Consider the following 19056-nt stretch of genomic DNA (forward strand, 5'->3'; position numbering starts at 1 on the left):
TCTGCTCCTATGATGCTGCTTGGCCTGCTGTGTTCATCCAGCCCTGCACCTTGTTGTCTATAGAAGGCTGTTATGTGTATTGCGAAACCAACCACTATCAGCTAATAACTGGGGAGAAGTGCAGCCACCAATCCTCCTTGCTGTACTGGTTCCAAGGGCCTACTCAGTAGTACAGGATAAACGACTTTTAATGAGTCTGAATGAGAAGAGGCACATTACTACACATCTCTGGAGCAGGTGGGACTTGTACATGGGTCTCTCAGTCCAGGGATAGGGACACTACCACTGCCACAAGAGGGCCCCATGGTGTAGTTTATTGCATGGTTACCACAGCTGCAAGTTATATTAGCTAAATGGACATAATTATTAAGACTATCAGGCACCAAGGATGAAACTCGTTTTCTCTATTAATGTTAATCCACTTGTCACAGAGTCTAGAGTCAAGTCAAAATCATCAACTTAACATGAATGCAGACCATCAATTAAAATATTAACATAAAAAATATTATATGTCACCGCAAATACTGATTCTCACCTCCAAAATATCTCACTCTCTTTTGTCCCATTATTGAGAACAGTGTCATCTGTCTTCTAATCTCTGGAATTCCTTTTTTACATCTTTCTCTGAGCTTCTCTATTTTGGTCAATCTCTCTTCCCTATCTTGTTATGTCTATCTCTCTCCCTTTCTTTTTAAAATTCCAAAAGATCTTTCTTTTTGATCAGTTTTCTCCTTCTTTGACTTGATGTCAACTTTTGTGTGTTCATGTGCACTGGGGAGGCATCTTGTGGCATTTAATTGTGTTAAAGGCATTGTATAAGTGCTATTGTTGAGTATGTCACACTTCTGCCTGTTAGTGACCCATCTTCTATTTCTCCGCATGGAGCATTCCTGCAAGAGAAAGCTGACTGCTTAAGTGTACAGAATGTTGAAACATCCTCCACCCACCTTCACTGCCTGTTATTCTGAACCTCTCCAATATTATTCTCACTATAATGGACCTCTGACAGGAAATTACCAATTTCTCCTCCATGGGTCTCATACCTGCCCATCCTTTAATTTGTTCCTTGGTACAGCAAGAAAAACAGTTGTGTTTTTCCCCTTAAATGCATTGATGCTAGTCAGAACTTCTTGTCATTTCTACATCCTTACCGGCAATTAAGAAAACGTTACTACACTGAAAGATTTGACGTGCAGCAACCATGCTTTTTATATATCAATGTGCCAACACAACATAACAGAGGCACAAATTGGGCTAAGGAATGCCAGTTAGCCCTGCTATAAAAACAAGGCAGACACATCACTCATACCTGTTAAAGGTTTTCTGTGCTAAATATACAGAGAACAGAATACTAAATGTACACAGGTAGAAAAAGGAAATATTTCACTGCCTGCTGACGGTTTCTCACCTGAACTATAAGCAGGCAAATGAAAGGGAAGGGGCATGTGTGGCACTGTTAACCCGTTGATGCCCAAGGTAGCATCATGGGAAATTACAACGCTAATGCAAATGATGGTGCTCTGACATTAGCAATCACATGTTATTAGGAATGAAAGAAGAGAAAACTAGAAACACTTGGAGAGCTGTGATTATGTTTATTGGAACGTAAGAGTTTGGTGCAGGCTTAAGTCTGTGAAAGTAGCACGTGGACACGACAGTAATATCAGAGAACATGCAAGCTTCGGTGTTCATTCAAGACACCCAAGAGCACAATGATCTAATTTTCAGGTGATTTCCAGAGGGAAACTGTTTGACATATGTACATCAGTGTTCCACATTATTTGTCAGACCATGACTGTAACACTTGGGGCAGGTCGCTGAAGAGTACTAGACATTAAGCAAACTTTAACCATGATCAGTATGTAGCACACTTGCATCTTGAGTTGGACGGCTCATGTCCCAAGTTAAATCAAGCTCCCATTAGTTCTCTCACATGGAAGAGAAAGATTGCAAGGTACAATTACAGAAGGAGCAAGGAACATGTCGAGAAAGAATTCAACCCAATTTTTTTCATTATCATTGTCATTATAATGTCATTAGGGAGGAAGATCTGAGATTATGTCCCAGAAACAGTGAAGGAAGTCAGGGTGGTGAATGGCTGCAGGGGATGGTGCTCCCATGCACCTGCTGCCCTTGTCCTTCTCGATGGATGTGTTTGAGGCTCTGGAGGGTACTGTTTAGAGGGCCTTGTTGAATTTCTGCAATGCACCTTGTAGATGACACACACGCTGCAATGACTTTAATAACTGAAGACTTGTAGTTTTCAGACAGGAATATTCACTGTGTTAGTGATCCCTGCAGTGATAATGAAGATAATTGGGTTGAATTCTTTCATGGGGGTTCTAGCCTGCTCACGTACTGGTATCCTGTAGTGCCAATTTCCCCTAATGTCCAGACTGCTGCCGTTCACTGCTTTCCATATCCAATTTCCCTCCCTGATACTTCAGTTATTTTATGAGCAGTCTCCAATTGTGCTTTAATAACTGTTAGTAGAATACACAAGACATGCATTTCATGATTTCAAGGCAATTCAACGCTTTCCAACTAATGTAGTAGCTTCTGAAGTGGAGTAAGCATTCTAATGTACGAAGCACGGCAGCAAATTTGACCACATCAAGACTCGACAAATAACATAATAAAGACCAAATGATCTGTTTTCAGTGATATTGGTTAAGGCCTAAATATTAGCCAACATACTGAGCAGCTAATAAATGGGCAGCACGGTGGCTCAGTGGTTAGCACTGCTGCCTCACAGTGCCAGGGGCGTGGGTTCAATTTCACCCTAGGGTGACTATCTGTGTGGAGTTGGTACATTCTCCCTGAATCTGTATGGGTTTCCTTGGGGTGTTCTGCTTTCCTCCCACAATCCAAAGATGTGCAGGTTAGCAGCATTGGCCGTGGTAAATTGCCCATAGTGTCCAGTGATATTTATTTCAGAGCCCCCTTCCCCTTCCCCAGTTCTGAGGAAGGGTCCCGACCCGAAATGTCAGCTTTCCTGCTCCTCTGATGCTGCCAGGCCTGCTGTGTTCCTTCTATAATTGTACCTTGGGACCTTTTCCTTCCATGTGACATTGTGAATGAGAGTTTGATTTAACTTGGGACATGAGTCCTCCAACTCGAGAGGTGAGTGTGGTACACACTGATCACAGTTAAAGTTCACTTAAAGCCTAATACGCTTCAGCCACTTGTCCTGAGTTGCGATTATGGTCTCACCATCAGTATGGAAAACTGATGTACACATTCTGGCGGCCTCTCATTGGAAATCACTTGAAAATTTGCATCATTGGGCTCTTGGGTGTCTGAAACAAGCACTGAATCTTGCATGTTTTAAGCACGGGGAGGTAATTGCCTAGTGGTATTATCACTGGACTATTAATCCAGAGACCCAGATAGCGTCCTGGGTTCGAATCCTGCCACGGGCAGATGGTGGAAATTGAATTCGATAAAATATCTGGAATTAAGAATCTAATGATGACCATGAATCCATTGTAAATTGTCAGGAAAAATAATGTCCTTTAGGGAAGGAAACTGCCATCCTTACCTGGTCTGACCTACATGTGACCCCAGGCCCATAGCAATGTGGTTGACTCTTAACTGCCCTCTGGGCATTTAGGGATAGGCAATAAATGCTGCCAAGCCAGCTTCACCCTCCTCTTGTGAATGAATAAAAAAACGCTATTATAGTTGTATCCATGAGCTACCTACAGCGCATGGGCAGCAGTGGTTCCAGAAGGCAGCTCACCACCACCTTCTCAAGGCAACTAGTGTTAAGCAATAAATGTTGGGCAGTCAGTAATGTCTACAATGAATGATAAAAAGTGACACACTATCTGAAGCTACACAGAAGGAGTTGAGTTTAAAAGGACTGCAGGGTGTCAGAGCAGAAGTAGGCCATTCAGCCCATCGAGTCTGCTCCACCATTCAGTCAGATCATGTCTATTTGATAATCCTAAACTCCATTTTCCTGCCTTTTCCTCATACCTTTTGATTTCCTTATTGATTAAAACTCTGTCTATGTCAGCCTTGAATATATTTAACAGCCCAGCCTCTATAGCCCTCTGCAATAAAGAGCTCAACAGATTCCTTACCTTGTAGGAGAAGAAATTCTTCTTTGTCTCCTTAAATGGACAACCCCCTCCTCAGAGAATATGTCCCCTGCTCCTAGACTCTCCCACAGGATGAAACAACTTTCCACATTTATCCTGTCAAATCCCCTGTAAATCTTATATAAGGCCACCACTCTTTTTTCTATATTCCAATGAGTTCAAGCCCAATCTACTCAACATCTGCTCATAAGAAGTCTTTCCATACCTGGCATCAGCCTAGTACCTCTTGTCTGGGCAGTCTCCAATGTCAGGTATATCTTTCCTGAGATAAGGGTTCCCAAAACTGTTCACAATATTTCAACTATGGCCTGACTAATGCCTTGCATAACTTTAGCAAAATGTCCATACTTTTATATTCCACTTCCCTCAAAACAGGGGTGGCCTGGTGGCTCAGTGTTTAGCACTGTTGCCTTACAGTACCAGGGACCCAGGTTCAATTCCACCCTCAAGCACCAATCTGTGTGGAGTTTGCACATTCTCCCTATGTCCATGTGGGTTTCCTCTGGGTGCTCTGGCTTCCTCCCACAGTCCAAAGATGTGCACGTTATATGTATTGGCCATTGCTATATTGTCCATAGTGTCCAGGGATATGCAGACTAAGTGGATTAACCATGGGAAATGCAGGGTTACAGGGATTGGGTGGGTCTGACTGGGATACGCTTCAGAGGGTCAGTAGGGACTCAATGGCCTGCTTCCACACTATGGGGATTCTAAAGGTCAACATTCCATTTCTCTTCCCTATTACCCATAAAACTTCAATGCCAGTTTTCTGATTCATGGACTAGGACTCCCAAATCTTTCTCCTTTTAAAGAATATTCAGCTCCTCCATTCTTCCTGCCAAAGTGCATAACATTGCATTTCCTCACATTATATTCCATTTGCCCACTCACCAACCTGTCTATGTTTCTCTGCAGACTCTTTGTGTCATCCTCATTTCTTGGTTACCCAATTAATTTAGTGTCACAAGCAAACAGTACATTTATTGATATCAATCTTGTCATTACTAAATATTATAAATTGTTATTTTAAATTGAGATGTCAGCTTACTTTTATTTTCTTTTGGTCAGTATCGGGCCTTTTCAGCAATAAATAGCAATTCCCAACCTATTAGGGCAGAACGAATAAAGAGAAACTATGAGCAGGATTTTATAGGGGTCTTAGCAGTGTGAACTATGGTGGGTCCCGTGGCAGTAATGGATGGTAAGTTAAGTGAGGCCCATTGGATGTCAGGAGCATCTTGAATCAACTTATTTATGCTTTTCACATGCAGCGTGGTGAGATTTTCATTAGGCAGCAGCAAGATGCCAGAGGACAAGGCTTAACATTTGTTAAATACCTTGTAAACGGCACAACTGCCTCATGAGTATTCAACTTCCCACTTTACCAGACACACCAAACAAGCCTGATGTCGGGAAAATTGACCAGGAAACAAGAGTGGGAACCTGTCAGATTTGGCTCACTCTTTGCTCCAAATGACCTCCATGTTGAAAACCAGACTCCAACATCTCAAGGTATTCTCTATGGTCACTGGCCACATGTACCCCATGTTCATAGACATTGACATTTGACATGTTCCAGACATGTTCCAGAGGTGGTACATCTCTGATCCTGCACTTCAGTGTTGCCCCAGTAACTCTCATTATAATACTGCAGCAAGGATACTGTGTGCTCAGGGACACACACCCAGCTCATAGACTGCACCAGCTCTCAACTCTTTACTTGCTATCATGGAGTTCTCTCACATTGATGGTGTTAGGATGCTCATAATATCCTTCCTCGGATTGCACTTTTGCATTTTGACCCTCAACCAGAGATACCAGACTCATATTACTGCTGTCTTGCCATGGCATTTCGTGCAAAATCAAATCATGGTACAAACCCAGGAAACTTGTCATGGTTGCCAGCAGGTTTCAGCCATGTCAAGGGAGATAGTCTGCACTTAGGCAGCCCCAGCATAATAAGGGCAGCCTCTATTACCAGTCCAGGCCCTGCTCAAGGCAGTCAGAATCAGGATCCTCTCCTCATAGAGGGTAAAGAGCTGGAAGATGAGCAGCACACCAACCTTCGCAACTCTTTCTGCCTTATTGGGGGTCCTTTATTTCTCCTGGGGATCAGGGAGACAGGTATTAAGAGAGATAGAGTTAATGTGAGGTATGTGAGAAGACTGTGCCTTTAAGAAAGACGTGTTCTGTGTTGTTTCACTTGCAGGAAGATGTTATAACACAGTGGTGTCTGAATGTCTCCTCAGCAGTTGGTAAACAACTTTGAGTTCTCCCTATTTTTTCTCTAAAGAGACAAGAAGAATCATGATTGGACAGGGTCAGGGCTCATTTAAACATTTGAAGGCTTTAAGTTTTGCTTTCAGTTAGTGAGAAAGTTTCTGTTGGCTGCAGAGCTAACAGCTTGAGTTGTCTGCTGCTAGCATGAAGTTTCAAACAGCGAGACTTCCTCTTAAGAATCAAAAGGGACAGATTGTTTCTTTCTTCCGGACTCGAGAGAGACAACCCATGAGAATTGTAACTGTTTTACTGAATTGCATTTTTGCCAAAGGATATGTTTATGGGATGCTGCCTATATTGGAACAATTGACAATTATTGGTTAAATAACACATTATCTTATTATGTATTTCAATAGAGTTAAAGTAATGCCAAATCCCTTTTGTTGTGTGTTTTAACAGTGTGTTAAAGAGCAAAGTGTGTTTTGATTAAAACCTAGTGGTGGACCAATTGAATCACATCTGAAACACAGTGCCTTAGCCTTGCCTTTAAATAAATATAAAAGTTAGGGTCTAGGCTATCTCCTAACAATACTCGGCGGGGGGGTGGGTGCTAATCTGATCTGGTCCATAACAAATTGGGGCTCTGGTTTGGGATTAAAATCTCTAATTCCAGGTTGGGTTTAAGATTATTGGACTCAAAGACAGTGAGTGGTGAGTGTTGATGTTTTCTTTTCTTGAGTGTTGCATTTGGTTGATTTAAATAGGGAGCGCCTTGTGTCGTAAAGTCTCTTTCAGAGCATTAGGAGTTTCCTGTGTTTGGAAGCAGTCACTTGGGATGGTTTACAGAAGGTGAGTAAGGCAAAGCTTTCGAAATTCACAGACAAGTGATGTTGGGGTTTGCTGTGTCCGTGAAGAAGGGTGAGATCATTGCAGCTCAGCATTTACAACTGCCAGGAATGCAACCGGAATCAACAGAAATGTCTAAAATTCAATTGTAAATGAAGCAGCTTGAATTAGGGGCAAAAAGAAAAGGAAAGCAAGAGCGGAGAAAGTGAAAAAGATAGAGATAATTGTAGCAGAACAAAGAGCAAAAGAATTAAAACTGCTTGAATATGAAAAATAAATGAGTTTGAATTACAATTAAAAGCAGAAAAAAGGGATAAAGAGAGAGAAGAAAAGGAGAAAAATAGAGATTTTGAACTTCAGATCTAGGCACTGAAAAGTGAAAGTTGACTTAAAATGGTGGAAGAAGAGGTAAAAGGTAGGAGTAGTGATGAGGACAGTGATGATAAGCAAACCCATCGTAGCCAAAAGCCTGGTGGGAATCTGTTTAACTATATCCAAGCCTTGCCAAATATCGACAAGACGGACGAAGAAGCCTTTTTCATTTCATTTGAGAAAGTGGCTAGACAAATGAAATGGCCGTATGGATATTGTTGATTCAAAACAAGGTTGTTAGATAGAGCTAGTGAACTGTTTACACCACTATTAGAGGAGAAATCTGGGTAGCATGATGAGGTGAGAAAAGCCATCTTAAGTACATATGAGCTATTGCCAGAAGCCTACAGACAATGCTTTACAAACCTAAGGAAGGATTCTGATCAAACGTACATAGCATTTGAAGGATCAAACAAAATAACTTTGATAGGTGGATAAGGGCATTGAAAATAGATCAGACGTATGATGTTCTTAGATAGAGTGTTCTTTTGGAGGAGTTCAAAAATTCACTTCTGAAATAATGAGAATTCATGTGGAAGACTAGAGAGTTAGGACTGCAAGATTAGGAGCAGAAATGGCAGATGATTCTCAGTTAGCTCATAGATCAAAGTTTGGCTTCCAACATCAATTTCAATCTGCCAGAGAAAGAAACTAGGGAAAAGAGAAATACTCAGATGATAAGGGAAAAGGAGATCTCATTGAAGATTGTAAAGATAGTTTACCAAAGGGTAAATAAATCCATGAAATGGGGAAAGAGAAGTAAAAAACCTCAGATGTTGTCACTGTAATTAAATAGGACACATGAAGTCATAGTGTTGGTGGCTTAGAAAGAGCGCTGGGAAGATAGATGTGGGAAAACTGGATAAGACAGTCAGGGTTGTTAAAACTGTAAAGGAAAGCAAAGTTGAATCAAAAAAGCTGCAAAAGAATGTACAGCCTGGTCAGGGGTTGGTTGAGAAGAAAGTGGCAGGTCTCTTTAAAGAATTTACTTGTGTGTGTACGGGTGTGGGAGTCGGTAAAGAAATTAAGATTTTATGTGTATTGTAAGAATAAAGTGTGTCTTGAATAAGACCTAGCGGTGAACCAATTGACTCACATCTGGAACACAGCACCTTACACTTGCCATCAAATAAATATAAAATTTAGGGTCTAGTCTATCTTCTTACAATACCTTGGGAGGGAAGCGGCTGGTCTGATCTATAATAGGTATTGGAAAGAAGTGGGGGCACTTTTACTGACAGAGTGGAGAAGGGCATTGACCTCCTTGCTACAGTGTTGGGCACTGCCCCACATAGCTGAGACATCTTAAGCCTGCGTGGCAACCTTGGATATTGGGTCTGGTGACATGTTGTTTGAGGGGGATGTGGAAGTCCTGTCTGTGTATCAGCCTGTCCAGCAGGATGTCCAGGTCGCTGCCCACAAAGTGGATGCCAACTTCCCTGTGTCTGTCACAGCCAGCGCAAATGTCAGGAAGCGTGCAGGGCAGCTCTGCACTGACTGCATTTGTCCAGGTACACGGTGGCCTGTTAAAGAAGATGTGGGGCACAAGGGATGCCAGTGAATGCCAGGATATCTGCTGAGGAAAGGCAGCAATCAGGTGTAAGAGGTGCTATGGGGCAGCATAGGTGCCAAAGGAGGTGAGCTTGTCAAGGAAACCTGTTGGGCCTTTAGAAAATGCAAACTTTGCCAAAAATATGTAAGATTCAGCTCTGTATCTACCGCTTTGGAAATCCAAAATGAGGCAACATTGTTTAAAAATTAGAGAAATCTTCAGGGGTAAAATTAGGAAATAATTCGGAACGCAAAGTGTGGGAGATTAATGCCATTTACTCAGAGGGAAAGTGCTAGGAGGTGAGGGGGGTTATACAATTGGATGGGATTGAATTGGATAAAATCACCCTTACAGACTAGGTAAAAACTGAAAGAACTGTGGATGCTGTAAATCAGGAACAAAAAACCAAAGTTGCTGGAAAAGGTCAGCAGGTGGGGCAGTATCTGTGAAGAAAAGATCAGAGTTAACGTTTCAGGCCTGGTGACCCTTCCTCAGAGCAAATAAGGTGTCGGCTGAAGGACCCTTTGCAGGACAGATTAGTGATTAAGGGAACCATGTACATTGTCCCTTCTTTTTATTTTCTTGTGAGATGTGGGCATTGTTACCAGGACCAGCATTTGTTGCCCCTCCCTAAGTGCCCTTTAAACTGAGTACTTGTTAGATATTTCAGGGAACAGGGTGGCACAGTGGCTCAGTGATTAGCACTGCTGCGTCACTTGGTTAGATTCCACCCTCGGGAGACTATCCACGTGGCACGTGCACATTCTCCCCATGTTTGCGAGTTTCCTCTGGGTGCTCCTGTTTCCTTGTATAGTCCAAAGATGTGCAGGTTAGGTGGAAAATTGGCTGTGCTTAATTGCCCATAATGTCCAGGGATGTGCAGGCTAGGAGGATTAGCCATTGGAAACGCAGGATTACAGGGATACAGTAGGGGGATGCTGTTTGGAGAGTCAGTGTGGACTCGATAGGTCAAATAGCCTGCTTCCACACTGCAGGGATTCTATGAACCCTTAAGAGTCAAACACATTGCTGTGGGTCTGGACTCATATGTAGCCCAGACCAAGTAAGGATGGCTGATTTCCTTCCCTAAAGGACAATAGTAAATCAGATGAGCTTTTTATGCTTTTGCAACAATCAATGATGGTTTCATTGTCAACATCACTGAGACCAACTTTTAATTCCAGATTTGTAAATGGACTTTCAATTCCACCAGCTAGTGTGTGGGAGGAGCAGTCCAGTAGCATGACCATCATGCCAGTATCTTGTCCTCTACATTGGGAAATGAAGTGCAAACTGGGTGACCGATTCACCCAACACTTACGTTCTGTCCACAAAAAAGATCCTGAGCTTCCAGTCGCCATGCCATCGTGTTCCCTACCAATTTCTCTGTCTGAAGCTCAGCACAAGCTGGAAGAACAGCACTTCATTTTCTGCTTGGGGACCCTGCAGTCTCATCAAGTTCAATAACTTTAGGGCTTGAACTCTCCCATGTCCTTACCCCAAACCCCATACACCAGGCCTTGCTACCACATAGTCTGCTATTACACACAACAACTAGCCACTAACAGTCCCCATTAACAGCTATTCACCTCCTAGCCAGATCATTATCCACTCCTTTGTCTATCCAACTGTTCTTCTCTCTCTTTGGGCTCTATCTCCACCTATTGTTTTCTCCTTTCCCCTCCCCTCCCACCCTATCTTCTGTGTATAAACCGACATTTTCCTAGCTACCATCAGTTCTGAGGAAGGATCACTCAAACTGAAATGTTAACTCCGATTTCTGTCCACAGATGCTGCCAGACCTACTTAGCTTTTCCAGCAAATTCTGTTTTTGTTCTTGTATTGTTATTGTATTGACTCTCAGGAGTTGGACAATCAAACAATCATCATTAAAGGGGTTAACTGAAAAATGACTAAAGAACAGTTTGAAATTGGTTACTTGCTGTATATCCATAGTAAACTGACAGGCCTGACACAGCTCACTCCCTGCTTAGTAGCTACTCCAGAATCTCTTCACCACCTCAGTCACCATTGGGATTGGTTGAATTTGATACTTCTTGTGACCTATGTACATGATTTGATCTTAAACAGACAGGGCCAGTGAATTAACTTGTGGTAGTATTTTCCCAAGGCCTCATTAGGCACCTGCTCTGCACAAGGATCATGGCTGTTATTGGGTTCCGTCCAATTTATACCCTGCCGTCTTTTCTTTCACTCTCAGCAGTCTAAGGCAAATGATGAAGCCAGATGCAATTGAATAGATGTCCTAGGAAATTAATCCCAGTGAAAGTTTGGGAGGAATTGCCAAAACCAGCAATATGAAACACCTGAAGAAAATTTGACACAATAGCACTTATGTGAAAGAATGACTTGCATTTATAGAGTTACTTTCACCTCAGGGTTTCCAAGAGTACTGCACAGTCAAAGGCAGAACTTTCAAAGTGGAGTCACTCTTGTCATCTGGGAAATATGACAACCAATTTTGCACACAGCAAGGCTCCACAAACTGGATGATCAGTTAATCTGTATCAATAAACACATTATTACTTATTAAAGCACACCACTGAGAGGATTGTATCACCTGTTATGTGCAGTAGCTCTGCCATACCAGTGTTCATTCTCTTTAATTCTCTCATCTCCTGAAACTGCAGACCCTACACCAGAACTGCTAAGGTCGATCAAAATCTTTTAGGACTTTAAGGCCTCTGTTAGGCCATTCCTCAGCTTTAATTTCTCAAGGGAAATGCAACCCAGCCTCTCAATCCTTTCCTGTTGTTGTCATCTTTGTAAATCCTCTCTGCACCCTATCCAGTGCCCCAATATCTTATAACATCACAACTCAAACTGCATGTAGTGTGATCGTACCAATTTTCATGACAGGTTGACCATAACAACCCCACTTTTCAATTCCATGTCTCTAGAAATAAAAAGTTGTGCTTGTCTTTTTTTTATGTCTTGGCTAATCTGAGGCATATCTTTTAATAAAATCAAAATGCTATGGATGCCTGACATCTGAGACAGAGAGAGGGAATGCTGGAGAAACTCAACAGGTCTGGCAACATCTATGGTGAGAGAAAGAGTAAATATTTAATGTCTAACATGACTCCTCTCCAGAACAAAAAGTGATATCAATTTCAGACAGTTTGGAGAGAGAGAGAGAGAGATGGAGTGGAAGTTTTGAGTTTGATATAACTGTGGTTGGTTGGCTCACTGAGCTGGTTTGTTGTTCCGCAGAAATTTCATTACCCTGCTTGGTAACATCATCAGTGCAGCCTCCGATGAAGTGCTGTTGTGTTTTCCCGCCTAGCTTTTAAACCCTGGAGTCCGTTGAACTGGATTACCTCACTTCCAGTTTTCCTTCACAGCGGAGTATGTATGGGGTCGAGCTCTATGTGTTTGTTGGTGGCTTTCTTCGTGGAGTACCAGGCTCCTAGGAATTCCTGTGCCTGTCTCTGCTTTGCTTGTCCCAGGATCTTGGTGTTGTCCCAATCGAATTGGTGGTTCTCCTTATCCATGTGGATAGAGATGAGTGAGTGTTGGTCCCCATATACACTCCATTGCGAAGGATAACTGGAAGTGAGGTAATCCAGCTCAATGGACTCCAGAGTTTAAAAACCAGATGGGAAAACACAACGGTGCTTCATCGGAGGCTGCACTGATGATGCTACCCAGCAGGGTAATGAAACGTCTGTGGAATAATGAAACAGCTCGGCGAGTCAACCAACCTCAACACCCACAACCCAAGCTACAAATCTACTATAAAACCTTTGATATAACTCTTTATTCTGGAGATGAGTCATATTGGACATAAAACATTAACTCTGTTTCTCTCTCCACAGATGCTTCCAGACCTACTGAACTTCTCTATCATTCTCTCTGTGTTTACACAGCTTTCAGAGATTGGTTTATTTATTCAAAATCCTTTTGCTCCTCTACCCAACCTTGCTATTCTTCTTGTCCAAACATCCCCTCTTTATCTGGAAGGCAGACAACAGGATCCAATTTTAAGCCTGCCTAGTGTCAATAAGGCAGCCATACCCTGAAAATATAGTTGTGTAACTTGTTGGCTTACTTACACTGATCCTCGAAATGGACCTTTCTATTGCTGCCTGTAGCATCTGTGTTCTTCTTGTACTTGGTTCCTTCAATAAGCCAAGTGGGATTCTGAAACATGTTTAGTCTGTGATTTTGAGGCACCAATGAGCTGTCGCTACTTCACACATTTTCACACTGTTGCAATAAAAATCTGGAATTTAGAATCTACTGATGATTGTGAAATCATTGTCAATTGTCGGAAAAACCCATCTGGTTCAGTAATATCCTTCAGGGAAGGAAATCTGCCATCCTCACCTGGTCTGGCCTACATGTAACTCCAGAGCAACAGCAATATAGTTGACTCTCAATTGCCGTCTGAAATACCCTAGTGAGCCACTCAGTTGTACAAATCACTACAATGCCTCAAAGAAATGAAACCGGACGGATCACTTGGCATCGACCTAGGCACCGGAAAGACAACAGCAGAAAAAGCCCTGCTGATCCTGAAAAGTCCTCAGCTAACGTCTGGGGGTTAGTGCTAAAATTGGAAGAGCTGTCTCCCAGACTAGTCAAGCAACAGCCTTATATAGCCATATTCATGAAATCATACATTACAGACAATGCCCCAGACACCACCATCACCATCCCTGGATATGTCCTGTCCTACAGGGAGGACAGACCCAGCAGAGGTGGTAACGCAGTGGCCTACCATCAGAAAATAGTTGCCCTGGGTGTCCACAACATTGATTCCGGATCTCATGAAGTCCCATGGCTTCAGGTTAAACATGGGCAAGAAAACCTACTGATTACCACGTACTGCCCTCCCTCAGCTGATTAATTGATACCCTTTTACATTGAACAACACTTAGAGGAAGCACTGAGGATGGCAAAGGCACAAAACGTACTCTGGGTGGGGGATTTCAATGTTCACCACCAAGAGTGGCTCGGCAGCAGTACTACTGATCGAGGTGATTGGGTCTTAAAGGACATAGCAGCAAGACTGGTTCTGCAGCACGTTGTGAGGAAACTAACAAGAGGGAAAAACATACTTGACCTCACCCTTACCAATCTGCCAGCTGCAGATGCATCTGTCCATGACAGCATTGATAAGGGTCTGCAGTTGTTCAAACAAACCCTCCTCACCCCCATGCTTGGCAGGTGGCTCATCCTCGACGCCAGCGTAAGCCCCTCTTCTTGCCAAAGGACAACTGGCTGTGAGAACTCCCATTCAAGGCATACAGTTCCTTGGGGCCATGTAAGTAGGTAACAGACGCTGCTCAGGGGCTAGTTCTCTGGCTTCTGAGAAGAACAGGAGTGAGGTTAAAATAGAAGCAGAAAGTGTTAGAAATCTTCAAAGGTTGAGGCAGCATCCGTGGAGAGAGGTGTGGTGTGGCCCTTTCATCAGAAATTGTATCTTGGGGTGGAACCTTGGAGGGGTCTGAGCAATGGGAGGTAATGGTGAGAATTGTGAAAGAATCACACAGTAAGTCCAATTAGGCCTATCTCGATGTTGGAAGCTACTTACCTCATTTTTTATGCTTTTGCCAAGTGCTGAGATAAGTTTCTCACTAGGCAGCAACGAGTTGCCAATTCAGGAGGGTAACAGCTTATTAACCATCTAGTTAATACCCTAAATCACCTCATTAATATTCAGTTTCCTATCTCACCAAATTCACCATAGACATCGAGAATTTTCAAATTGGTAGCCCCGGTGGATACCTGGTGATTCCAGTTCAATGCTGCTTGTGAGGAACTTCCACATTGCTCAGCGCCAATCAGCATCTCAGACATGGTCCATGGGCACCAGTCACACAGCCCCCTCACCCATTTTGCATCCATCATTTGCTAACCCCTCACAATCCTCACAGTACCTCTCCGATCCAGGACACACAAACACCACAAACTGTTCACTTTATCTCTGAGTGCTGGCTCACATACTACCTATCTGCACACTCACAGTATCAATACCTTGCCTAGGGGGTTTTCATTCAAGTCGATTTGGGGTAAATACAGTCCTGGGGGTCTTGTCCATTGATCATGAAGGATGGTGCTTGCAGTCCGGTAAGGACAGTGGGAGATCACTGCCAGAAAGCCTGGGGCATTTAGAAAATGCGTAGGGAAAGTAGGGGTATTTATAGAGGTGGGAACAAGGGAACTAAAGGTGTGTGAGTGGGTATGTGAAACAGTGTTGGAGGGCGTGGTAGATTTTGGTAATAGGGGTTACTAGCTGTGGTCACAACAGGGGGAATGTAGGCTGGACACCTTGAAGATGTAATGTCAGGTATTTCAGAGGCAGCATGCACAGTTTCAGGTGAAGTTCAATATTGTGGGTCTTCACAGGTGGTGGTGGGGTTTGGAGAGGGAGCGGCTTTTGTGGTAATGGGCTGTCCTGGTAATGAGAGATAAAAGGGAACATGGCAACTTTAGCAGCTGTTGCAACCAGGATAATCCAAAGCTGACAGTGCCAACCATGAGCTATATTCCCCACCATCTCCGTTCTCTCACTATGAAATACAATGGGAAATGGCTGAAACAGTGTCCAGGGCAGGTAGTGTCAGTGCCAGTCTGATGAGTGAAAGCACGGGATCCACATCTACTGGACACTCGGACACTGAAGGGACAAATACCTGAAGCAGGTGTTTACAAACTCCAGCGACATTTTATTTACAATCACCTCATCGCCCATTTACAATGAATGGAGAGTGAAGGTGCTTCAGGTTCAGGTGCTGGTCAAAGGTGATTTACACAATTCCATTGATGCTTGCAAATTGAACATTGGCATCTCATTGAGGCTGACATTATCAGCAATAATTTAAAAAGCGGCTAAACCTGGTGAAAGGTGAACCATTCTTTGTGTAATGTTGAAGGGAGCTGTGGGAGAGAGAGGCCATTACTTCCCCCTCTGTCCATGATGATGTGACAATGGTCTGGTCTGAATGCAGGAAGAAGGTGAATTGTTGATGTGGGTTTGGGATGGGAAGGGGATCACTGTACCCTTTTGACAGAATGTATTGGTTGCTCAGCTGGTGTGGCACCTTCACCAAGTTGGTGCCCAAGCTGAGGCTGAAGCTGAGTGGACGATGGAGACATTGCCCTGGTTATCGGGGTGCAGCCTGGATGACTGTTTGGGTGGAGCTGTGTGTGCAGCTTTCGCCTGGTTCTGAGTCCTGTCTTTCACTCCCTGTGTTCCCAGTGTAGGCCATTTCCACCGAGAGTCCTGGCCCCAGCTGCTGGTGGTGTGTTGGACATTGTGGTTACCTTCCTAAGAAGGTGAATGTGGACGCAGGAGGACCAGAGCCAACAGCAAGCCTAGGAGCCGCAACTTTACACATGGCACTGAGAGAATGTTATTACAGTGCTGCAGAATTCATCAACAGGAAGGGGCTCAATTCCATTCATGTTCAGGTGAACTGTGATCACAGTTACCACTCCTGAGGGGGGTAGGGGCAGCTACCATCACTCCTGCATCCTGGATCACTCTCATGCACCTGGGGTGTTACAATTCTGGGTTCTTGGTTTCAAGGGCTACCCACTCCAACCACGGCTCATGATAACCATGTATACTCCCTGACTGATACCAAGCACAGATACAATGTCGACCATGCTTTGATCAGGGCCAGGGTGGAGCATCTGATGGGGCTGCTGAAGATGTGATACTGTTGCTGGCACTAGTCTGGGGGGAGGGCGAGGGAGGGGGCTTCCTCCAGTATAGCCTGGACAGAGCACTCCACATCATCCTTCTCTGCACAATTGGAACAGAGATGATGGGGCTGAGGAGCTGGGAGAACAGGAGCAGCTTCCCAAGGAGGAAGATGAGGACATTGGGGAGGAAGAAGCTCTCCTTGTCCCTGACAGGGCTTGAGTGCATTGGGCTCTGTAATGCAGAGAGGAGCTGACTGACACCCAGTTCCATTCAATGTGAGCTGTAGACCATTGTGGACTGGAGACTAGTCATTGGTAATTGGGTCAGAATTTGGTTTGTGCTGTGGAGTGACATGCTGTCTCTATTTATTTTGTTTGTGTTCGTTTTTGCTGACTGTCAATAAAAGACAGTGCTTGGAATTGTCAGTAGGTGATGTCCCTCTTTTAGATAGTGAAAACCATTGGTCTCCAGTGGGCATTGGAGTGAGTGCAGTAGTAGTGAAGGACATTTAAACTCTATGTCCAATGGTTGAACAGTTGCTAGGGAGAGGAAATGGAGTTTTATGTGTGAGGCAGCCATGACTATGTGCCATGAACAGTGTGGCTTTGTGGCTATGTGCCATTATATTGATGGTGAGAGGCAACACCGGATCGTCAAAGCTTATCTGAGCGTACAGCGGCTTTTTAAAGATGGTGTGGGTGTAAGACGAGCCAGTCTTTTGGCAGTTACTCACTGAAAGGCAAGTTGTTCAGGAAACGGCTATGGCAAAATGGGGATAGAATCTGACTTGAGGGACACCTTATGGTAGTTTAGGTAGTTAATGTGGCAAGTTTGGTAAGATATAGCAAGTAACCGCACAGCGAATAACTCTCCAAAAAAACGACACAACTTGAACTTGGCCCAAATAAAATCACAAGATTCGGGCCATGAAATCTGTTCCTTGATCCAGAAATGCTGCTAAACCCGACTGAGTATTTCCTGCATCCTCAGTTTCAATGGGCTTTATTTTGTTTTTTTATTATAGAGTCATAGAGCCATTCAGCACTGAAACAAACCCTTTGGTCCAACCAGTCCATCCAACCATGTTTGGGAATAAACTAGTTCCATTTGCCTGCATTTGGCCCATATCCCTCCAAACCTTTCCAATTCATGTACTTATCCAAATGTCTTTTAAACGTTGTAACTGTATCTACTTCCATCTCTTCCTCTGGAAGTTCATTCAATACACAAGCCACTCTCTGTGTAAAAAAAATTGCCCCTCATGTCTTTTTTAAATCTTTCACCTCTCACCTCAAAAGAAAAGTCCCCAGTCTTGAAATAGAACATAGAACATAGAACAGTACAGCACAGGAATGGCCAATAGTTAAGTTATTCTAAATTCCTCTTTCTTTCATTTGTATTTTACCTACAGTGTTTAAATAAATTGTGTTTTGCTTAACATCAAGTGCTTTAACCAGCTGCATCACATCTGGAACACTCGCTTCACATCTATCTTTAAAACAAGAATAAGTTAAGGTCTAGGCTAACTTCTTAAAGTATTTTGAGGGGTTCTGCTCTGGCCCATAACACTGTCTACTTTTCTTTAATATTATATCTCCCAAAGTGCAGCACCTCATGCATATCCAGATTAAACTCCATCTGCCATTTCTCCACCCTTATATGAAACTAATCTATATCTCGCTGTATCCTTTGACAATGTTCTAAACTATCCACAACTCCACTGGCCTATGCAATGTCTGCAAACTTACTAACCCACCCGTCTACTTTTCATCCAAGTCATTTATATATATATATATATATAACATAAACAGCAGAGATCCCAACCCAGATCATGTGGAACATCACAAATCACAGACCTCCAGCCAGAAAAACACCCTTCCACCACTACCCTATGCCTTCTATAGGCAAGCCAATTCTGAATCCAAGCAGCCAAGTCACTGTGGATCCCATGCATCTTAATTTTCTGGATGAGCCTACCATGAGCGACCTTGTCAAAAGACTCACTAATATCCATGTAAACAACATCCACTACTCTACCGTCATTGATCACCTTCATCACCTCAAAAAATTCAATCAAGTTAGTAAGACATGATCTGACTTGCACAAAGCCATGCTGACTGTCCCTAGTTAGGCCATGCTTTTCCAAATGTGTGTAAATCCTATCCCTAAGAATTCTCTCCAATAGCTTCCCAACCACCGATGTGAGACTCACTGGTCCATAGTTTCCCAGATTATCCCTAGTTCGCTTCGTAAACAAAGGAAAAACATTATCTACTCACCAG

Source organism: Rhincodon typus, chromosome 13 (assembly GCF_021869965.1).
Source record: "Rhincodon typus isolate 14 chromosome 13, sRhiTyp1.1, whole genome shotgun sequence".
Lineage (NCBI taxonomy): Eukaryota > Metazoa > Chordata > Chondrichthyes > Orectolobiformes > Rhincodontidae > Rhincodon > Rhincodon typus.